Here is a 9,992-nt window from a genome sequence, read left to right as displayed (position 1 = left end):
GAGATATTAACCTACCTGTCTTTTTATTCTTTAAATAAGATATATGGAACAAGGATTTTGTTTCTCACAAATTAATATGTGGACTTGCTTTTTTGAGAACGCTCAGAAATCTGTATTTTATGGAGTTGCAAATAAACTTTGCTTATGAAGCAGCAGATAGGGCACATTCAGCAAGCATGTTATTGCTTAGCTTCCACATATAATTTCTGCAGCTAAACAATATTAAATGTTTCAGTAAATCACTGCATCATTAAGGACCTAAAGGGCAAAGATGTGTCAAACTGAGTATGCTGCTTTGTCTCAACTTTTCCTACATCCAAGGTTACAGCAGGACAGTTCAGTGGCATACTCCCAAACACCGAGCCACTGCCAAGATTTTCTTAATGGGATTAAATTCTGCCTTGTTACTGTACAAAGACACATTTTAAGTACACTTGGCCATTTATTTGATGTATGATTCTCTTTGGCTGAATTTTTAGCCTGGAACTGTGAATAGTAAATTCTTTATTTCATTTCTTGCTGTAGTTCTCCTAAAATTTATGCAATTAGCAATAGAGATTAGTAGAATGGAGAAGTAAGATGAATCATTTAGAAATTTTTCCCTTCCATTAGTATCTCTATCAATAATTGAATAAATACTGGAAGAAGTAAAGCATATTGATGTACATACAACTAAAAACCATTGAATTGATAAATAGCTGTCCAGAAGGACTCTTCTGAGTTGACACCCTGCCTTGCAGAATTGGAAGGAAAGGAATACATTTGGCAGTAATACTACCCACAGCTAAAATAAGGCACTGGCTGGTCACAGACAGACTTGGAGGCTGGCATGGAGATGGAGATGGGCATGGAACTTCTGTCAAATTGGGCCTCTGGTACCTTTCTGCTGCAGGCAATAGAGCAGCAGGGATCATCCCTACAGAAACATCCTTGGACCATGACATACGTGGCAGCCACAGTCACAGCAGATCAAACATGATGAAAATATTTCTGGTTGCTGCAAACACTACATGAAACTGTAACTAAAAGGCAGTTTTCTCCCCCTTGAAGCTGGCCAAGAGAGCCTGTACAGTGGCCCAGTTTACCAGGCTCTTTCCTGCCAGCTCAGCAGCAGTGCAGCAGCACAGCACAGCCTGCCTTGCCCTGCCCTGGACCCCACAGTGGGGACTTCCACCAGCTTCAGTGCTGCCTGTTGCAGAGGTGGGGAGGAAATTAGAATGTTACAATTCGATCTGTTAGATGTAGGTGTCATCTCCAGGAGGTGACACCCCTGCAGGACCCCTGCCGGCAGCTGGAGACCTCTGCATTCCCCGGAGTGAGTGGCTCACCAGAGGGCAGCCGTATGCTGCAGTCTTACACCAGTCGGTACCCACTCGGACACAAACTGCTACTGCAGAGTTGTTAACATCATAAAATACATTCTACAATAATTTCTGAGAACTCCTCACTCACCATGAACATGTCACAACTGAGACTCTACTCCTGCAATTGTCCTTTGCTTGCTAAAACATTGATTTATTAAAGACTTGATCCTGATCTTATTTCACAGCTATATAATTCCACTGCTATGACATTATCCCAAAAGACTTTAGAATACAATGCATAAGCATGGAAAAATTAGGAGGATTGCCAAATGGTACATGGGCAGAACATGCCTGGTTTTGATCTTGATACTGAAGACTTTAAGCCTGGTCCTCCCTTCTTGAAGACTGGTAGAAACCACAGCATGTGTATGTTGCAATTGCAAGGGTAAATGTGAGAGGTTAATTAAGATAATGACTTCTATCACAGATCAGTGTTGTCTTTCATTTGTCTATATTCTAAAAAACTTCCCATTTCTGTGTATAATCACCAAGGATGTGTGTTGGTGACTGTGCTTTGTAATGAAGCACAGTTGTCCAGCTCCTTCCCACAAAGGAACAAGTCAACACTACCAGAGTCTGCACTGCTAACAAGGACTGCACCGTCTCCAGTGCAAAAGCCACCATTGGTAGAATTAAAACAAATTTATGGCAAAAATTAAAACATTTATATTTTAACATCTCCAGACTTTATTAGGTGTTCTTTATACAGTCATCTGGTATGTTTAAAGGGTGAGCAATCATATAAAAGGAAATATGGTCATAACTGATTGAAGTAATAAAACCCTGAAACTAAATAACATCTCATAACTCATTACACAGCATATATTAGATTTCATTACATCAGTATATGACTTAGTAGTAAATTCTCCTGTTGGTCATAAACCTCTAAAGTGTTGTCATCCTGAAAAATGAAATTAAAAAAGGGAAGAAGACAATGCCAGGACATTCTGGTGGTGCTTGTTCTGTTACAGCACAGCCCCACCTTGCGTCAGGGTGAGCTGGCCTTGATTGGTGATGCTGGAGATGGGTGATGTGTTTTTCCCCACTGTTAGTTATCATTGTGTCCAGGACAGAGCCAGCCCTCCACCTGGGGCATTGGCATTGCCAGGGGTTCATTTTTGTGTAGCTGACCTAATGCTGAGCTTGTCACCCTTCTGTGCTGATGAAGCCACCTGTATCTCTGGCACTGGGCAGCTCTTGCAAGGGTGGTGGCTGAGCACACCCTCCCTGAGTGCATCCCTGTCTGTACAGGGGTTCAGGAACCCCACTGAGCAGGTGGTGGGGAAGCAGCAAAGTGCTGGTAACAGCGGCCAGAGCCGTGGGCTGGGAACCTGTGTTCCCTCTGCCGTGGCACTGGGCAGCCCCAGCTGCTGCTGCTGTTTGCTGCTACCACCCCAGGCAGGCCATGTGGGGGTGGTTGCTGCCACCCAGCTTCCTCACCCTCCCCATGCTTTCCCCTGCTCTTGTTCACAGCCTGAGGCACGGCTGCAAGCTGGCAAACATGGCTCTGTCACATGCCCTGGGCTGCAGGGAGCTGGATGGACACCCCAGACACTCACCACTTGGACAGATGGCATGGCTGGAGCTCAGTGGGACTGTGATCTGGAGCTCTCAGAAGGGACCTTGGAGAGGCAGTTCACCAATTCATGTTACCCATGGAAACACCAGCATGGGGGATTTCCAAAATCCCCTCTCTTTCTAAGGCTGAAGCATTTCCTAGCTGATTTCCAAAGGCCATTCAGGATGCTGGTGCCTTCCCAAATCCTTCAAAGGGCTGAGCAGAGGGTCACTGATGACCTGAGCATGCTCCATGAGTCCAGTGACCTGCTGGTGTGTTTAAGGGAAGTAGCAGTCACATGCAATGAGGAGAGGAGCCGGGCTTATTTCTGGCATAAGCTCACCATTCCCACTGCTTTTTTGTGCTACAAACAACAAATGCTTCAGAGAAACTGCACAAAAATGAACCTTGGAGCTGGGGACAGGCTCTGGTAAGTGTTTGAGCCACCCAGCTACAGCATCAGGGACCTGCTCCCCATCTTCTTGCAGCTCCCAGAGTCTTGAACTCTTGTTGTGCTGCAGCACAGCACCAACACCTCATCTGGAGCTCTGTCCTCCAGCTGCTCAGGCCAGGTCTGAGCAGGGGACCAGCCCTGTGGCTGGGAAAGCTGATTTCCCCCAGGGCCAGCAAAGTGGCAGTTTTTACCCAGGTTGCCTCTTTCCATTTGAGTGTAAGGGCTGGTATCTGCTTCCTCAGGATCAGATGGGTTTCTGCTAGTGAGGTGGGCAGCAGGTCCCTCATTCTAGGCTAGGAGATTCTGCTAAAATGATTTCTGAGCAGATTTGCTAGGATCAGTCCACAGCAAACCCCTTGCTGCAGGGCTCATCTCTATGCAGCGTGCCATAGCTCAGGTTTGAGATAGGCTCTGAGACATGTCCACCCAGGCACAAGCAGAGACTGTTGTGGCTCTTGGTGTCAGCTGTGAACAGTGGATCTTCCTCTCTACAATTCCCCAAAAAGCTTTTATGTTGTTTCATTTGAGAACCAACCTCCCCTCCTCCATCTGACAGCTTATAATTACCCAGAGCAACTGGTCGGCAACTACACCATTTGCAACATCTGGGAGATCTTAAGGCAGATCCCAATCCAAGCTGCACTGATGTAATTGTTTTGCTGGGTGAAGGATGATAACTCTCCTCACTTAAGATTATACTCCTTCAAAATAATCCAATGGTTTTTTTGAGGCTCACTTATGTCAACACGTGCTTTATTGTGTCTTATGTGTTTTTAAAGTGCTGGGTGGAAGCAGCTGGAGGAGAAGTCCCCTTTCAAAGCACACTTCCTCTTGTTCTTTTTGAAGTAGCTTGTTGAATAAGGCTTTAATGGCTGTTTTGGACATGTTCAGATCCACCACTGGGTTTGATATACTTATGAAAAGCTAAGGATGGAAATTCATTGAAGAGATCCCCCAGAGCTCCAAAGGTGAAGGTGACTGCACCCCTCCTTTCCACGAGGAAGAGCAAGAGTCTGTGACCAGATAAAAATCAAAGCTGTACTTCTGAAAAGAAATATGGTCTGTTACTTTTACTTTTCTCTAGAATTTTTTGTGTGTTGTTGCTATATAAAATATATAAATAAGGCATGTCTAGTTGCTGTCAGTGCAGCCCATGTCCTGACTTTGCCCTGTCCTAGGTGCCCAGGTGCTCCTAGGCAGGGATGACTGCCTCCATAGAGCTCTGCAATGATGATCTCACCCCTCCTCTGGTACCTTGGCTTTTGCAGTGTTCAGAGCAGGGCAGAGCCAAGCCTCACCTGGCAGCAGGATGCATCTTGCTTTTTAGCAGAGCCACCTTTAGCTTGCCATGACAGTGTGGGAGCTCCAGCAGGCTGGCTGAGTGCTGAGCATTGCTGAGGGCTCGCTTGCACATTGATGGAGTTTTCACCCACCTTCTTCAGGATTAGAGACTGCACTGAGAAACATGAAGAACTTGAAGAAACATGGAGAATTGAAGCAAACCAAACAGCTCAAGCTGCTTTTATGACTATTTCATAATAGTATCTTTTTAAACTAATACTCCACTGGGGAACACAACTTGCAGACAGAAAACCCTCTGAAGTGCCTTGAAGAGATCTGAGCTTTGGACTCTGAACTTTGCTGCTTATAAACAATCATTTCAATCTGCTAGGCCGCAGTGGGAGTATGAGGCTTCATAAAAGGGCTTAGGTGTTGGAATACTGAGTGCAGCAGTGCTTAACTCCATGTCTCATTATGCAGCCACCCCTTGCAATCCAGAAGATTTAGACACAAAGAACCAGATCCATGCAGGCCAGTGGGGAACCACTTTAGGAAGGGCTGAGGAGAGCACAGCCCAGCTGTGCTGAGTTACCTCCTTCTGATCAGGTTTCAGGCTCCAGGTCCTTTCCCAGCACAGGAACCAAAGCAGCACACTCTCATAAAGCAGCAACAACAATTCCAGCACTTGCTTAGGCTTTGGAAGAGAAAGACCCAGTGTTCCTCTTTTCAGCAGAGATGTGAGCATCCAAAACTCAGACCTACCCTGTAACTGTGGGGGCATCTTCTTGAAGATATTCTGGTTTTCATGAAAGAAACAGATGAGGTTGTGCCACGGGAGATGGACACTGAGGCCCTGTCTGGGCATCCTGGAGGCAGGGCAAGGACAACTTGGGTTCCACTCACAGTAAGGTTCAGTGGATGATCTTTGAATATTCTTTAGGGAAAACTTAAGCCTCAATGAGTGCCATGAACATGGCATTCCCAAAGTTAGAACACACAGGTGTCACTCTCTGCAGATAGGCCTGAAAAGCACCTTTGCCTTTGTCAAACTACCTCATACTTCTCTCCACATGCTCATACTCAGTGGTCCCATTTCCCAAAATTTATTAAACCACGTGTTTGCACATAAATGCATCAACTCCACCTCATCCTCAGCATGCACATCTAAAGCAGGCAAAGGGGATTGAGGTCAATTTATATCCCTTATACTTCCTTCAGATCCCTGCACATGATTCCCTAATCCTGGGAATCCCTCGACCCCTCACCCACCCTGCATTCCTCACTCAAGCCCTTGGCCTATCTCCCTGATCCAGTGCCAGGGCTCAGGTACTACAGGAGAGAGCAGGGCAGAAGCTGGTGGGCAGTAATTGCCCAGACAGGCAAGTGCCTCTAGGCAGGTGGAGTCAGGCACTGACCTTATTTTGAAGCACATCATTAACCAACTTAGAGAAAAGCTCTAAGCAACCAATTTGAGTCCTCGTGTCTCCTGGTATAGCTTATCAGATCTTTCATAGAAGAAGAGAGATAGCCAAAAGGATTAATAGTCCCACTTGTGCTCTGGAAAATATGTAAATATTATGTAAAATATGTAAGCATTCACCAAGAAGGGAACTGTGAATCCACACCTTTTGTGAAGAAAAATTGAGCTGACAGGCTGCCAGCATAACTCAGCATTAAATCACCAGTGAGCAGAAGGCATTGAGGGCTCCTTCTACAGACACGTCTTAACACATACCTTGCCAGGAAGGCAGAGGTGCAGATGCTGTCTGCACCGTGGGACAGCACACTTGCCTGTCACCTCATCCCAGTAACACCAGCAGAGGCTCTGGCTGAGTCAGGGACTTCTTGACACTGAAGCAAGCTTACAGCTCCACATGGCCTGCAGAGCAGTTTGAGGAAACAGTTTTGGGATCAGGCCCCATGGTATTTAGATGCTAACACAAACTGTTTACAATGAAGTTCATGGCCTACAATTTTTCAAGATGTTAGCCCCTTGGGCCCTAGATCAGCTAAGAGAGGCTATGAGAAGTGAGGTTACTCTGGTGTCACCCTGGAGGGGTTGCCTCTGCCTGTTCTGCTGCCCAGGAACAGCCCTTGCCCTGGCCACAGATTCAGTCCATGAAACCCGAGTGCTAACACTGGAGAAATCCTGATGGTCATCTTTGACCTTTGCTATCAAGAGAGAAAATGCCTCAAGTCAGAATGTGTTTACCATACTAATGCTAAAACGCTTCCACTAAAATGACAAGCACAATGTTTCATCAAAATTCTTATGGGATTTGTATCTGCTGTAGCTCTCTTTCAGATGGAAGTTGGATGTAAAACAAGCATATGTTTCTTGTTACAGTGCTGAAAAAAATCCATTGTTTTGGGGTTGACCAATTCAAAATTTAAGGAAATCAGTCTGACATAGCAAACATGATCTTCAGCAATCAAAATGTATTCTTGTATTTCATTATGTATTTAATAGAGAGAACTTCAAGTGAAGCACAGGTTTGCTCAAAAGTGATGAAGAATAATTTAAGCTAAAACTATCATCAAACTGCAGGACTAGCAATGTCAGCTCAGACTCTTAAATTTTACACACATAATTTGGATGTGGTGAACTACAAAAACACCTCAGTAATTTATGGAATCCCTACAAAATTTATATCCAAAAAACTACATTAACAAAGGTGAAGGTTTTGAAATCAGGAATAAGGAGATGCAAAATTTGCTGTTGCATTGTACATGATGATATGATCTTAAATTGCAGGTTCACATTTCAGGCACTCTTCTCATTCAGAAATTGTTTACAATCCTCTTCAGTGCACGACTCATCCTTCCTTTCTGAAAGTACCAGGTACAGGCCACAAATACATCATCTTCTATGCAAGTATTTTTGCACTTACCACCAGAGGAATGAGGATAGTGAGAATCCCTGTGAAATTTGCTCCTGCTACCACCACCTGTAGTAACCATTGTGTGTATGGATAAATACCAACACTCACACCTAATATTTTCAGAACTGATGAACTGAACCCAGACATAGATGTGATTACTCTGCACTTCTGCAGATGTAGCTCCAAGCACAGATATATTAAGCACTTAGCAAAATTCTCATGGAGCTTCTGTGAACCAAGTGTCTTGCTTAGTAAAACAGAAGAACCTTGTGATAGCAGAAAAAAGAAATCCCAGTTCTCCAATGCACTATGTCCTTTCTCTTTTCTCTCTTCTTTCCTTTTCCCTTTCCTCTTCCTTTTTCCTTTCCTTTTTTTTTTCTTTCCTTTTTCTTTTTCCTTTTCCTTTCCTTTCTCTTTTCTTTTTCCTTTTCCCTTTCCCTTTTTTCTTTCCCCTTTCCCTCCTTTCCCCTCCTTTCCTTTCCCCCCTCGCTATCTGACCCCCTTTACTGTTACTAAGCTTTTCTTTAAAATGAGGCAGCTTTGCAGATAGCAAGCTGATGGCTGCACAGGCAGGGATGATTCAGAGGGCAGGATTCCACAGAGAGATGGACAGGTGGGGTAGAATCAATATAGTGAAATTACAGCTCTGAAACTCCATTTTTGCAAATGCATTCCTTCCCATCCCAGACATTTTTAAGCATAACTACAAGTATTCAAAATTGGGAATCAGGCTGACCCTCCAACTTGTCACCAGCAGGATTCAAATCTTACATACAAGAAAACTCCTATTCCTTCTGGATAAGATTAATGCTTGTCAACTCAGTGTGCATAGAGAACACCAGAAGGCGAATTATGAAATGTCTCCCAAGCTACTCATTCATTAGCCAGTAGCAGAAGCATACAGATCTCACACCACATATCCTAAAGAAGAGTTTGGTCTCTAACTCAAAGCTGCTATAGCTCCTGGTTCCCAGGCAATAGATGCCACTCTTACACCAACCTCCTTCCTCCCTATTCCTCATCATTTTTAGATACTCCTAAATGTTTCAAATACACACCCATCTCTGCCAAAAAATGGCAAATAACATTTTCCTTACTAATAGCCTTCCAAGATACAACTAGACAATAGTAAATTTTTCAAAATGCTTTGACAGAAGACTACTTCAGACACTATGGAAATTTAAAGTTAAAAATTATCAATCCAAATCAGAAGCATCTGAAAACTCATCTAAATGAAGCTTCAGTGAACAGGAAAGCTCTTAAGAGCTTAGCTCTTGACAGGATAGGTTCCTTTTTCCTCTTTCCCTTATCTGCCCAAAAAAACACTTGGAAAGACGCTTTTATTAACTTCTACTACTGACCTCTGACTCTTTAAGATGTTACATTTGAGAGTAAAGGGGTCAGTGATTTCAGATGGTTTAGGCCAACTGTGGTGTGGCTGCTTTGCACTTCCCTCAAAGGTCAGCCTATTTTTAAGCATCTTATGCCAACAAAGCCCTTTAGTATAAAGCAAGTAATTATAGAGAGGCTTTTTTTTAATCAAAACCTGTGGTCAAATAAGCAGATAAAAGTCATTCCACAGAATTCTAGCTTTAGTAGAAATTTTACCAGCTATGATTTTAAAGTACTACTTTCACTATATAATTAAGTCTTCCAGTATAATTCTAAGAGATAATGAAATAGTTCTAATTTCATTAGAAAGGTATACTCTAATAATTCTATAAGGAGAAGTATGAAACTTCATGCCCTATTTGTCTCTTGGAAGAAAATCATAAAGTTCCTAAAAACACATCAAATTATGTATGGTTCAATCATTAGATTTTACTACAGGAGAAAAACGAAACCTCAAATTCTTAATATATTTTCCATGCAGACTTTAGAGGAATATTGGCAATGAAGGTATTTTTGCAGAATTTTGTTTTGCCACATCTGGCTGTCAAGTTCTGAGGGATCACTGTATCAATCCTACAGATGTAAGGGACTTAAGCAAGCAAGGAAATGTTAGCAACAGAGTGATGAGCAAAGCTAAAAGCTTCTAATCCAATATTTTATTATTTGGTTATACCAATTCAAAACTGCAGATGTGGTTTGCTCCTATTTCTTTTTGTAAACTGAGTGTTGTATTTGGCAGACAAGCATGCATAACAAAAGGAAAAAAGCAAACCTTGAGGCCATCATGCAAGATTCTGTATTTTATGCAGAAGGTTACACAACAGGCTCTGAATTTTATGCTTTATACCAGTATCTGCCTCAAATTCACACTACCATTGAACTACAGAAGACTAAACTCCAGGTTTTCAGCCAGTGAGGGCCAGTATTTTCTGGATACGAATCACTAAAAACTGGAGCATGCTTTAGGTGATTAAAAAAACCCGTGAGAAGTTATCTATGTTAAGTACTATGTTGTTTAAAGTACATCAGAATACCACTTTTACTCTTTAAAAGAATAAAAA

This window comes from Agelaius phoeniceus, chromosome 1 (assembly GCF_051311805.1).
Source record: "Agelaius phoeniceus isolate bAgePho1 chromosome 1, bAgePho1.hap1, whole genome shotgun sequence".
NCBI lineage: Eukaryota > Metazoa > Chordata > Aves > Passeriformes > Icteridae > Agelaius > Agelaius phoeniceus.
Note: the sequence above shows the minus strand (reverse complement) of the source record.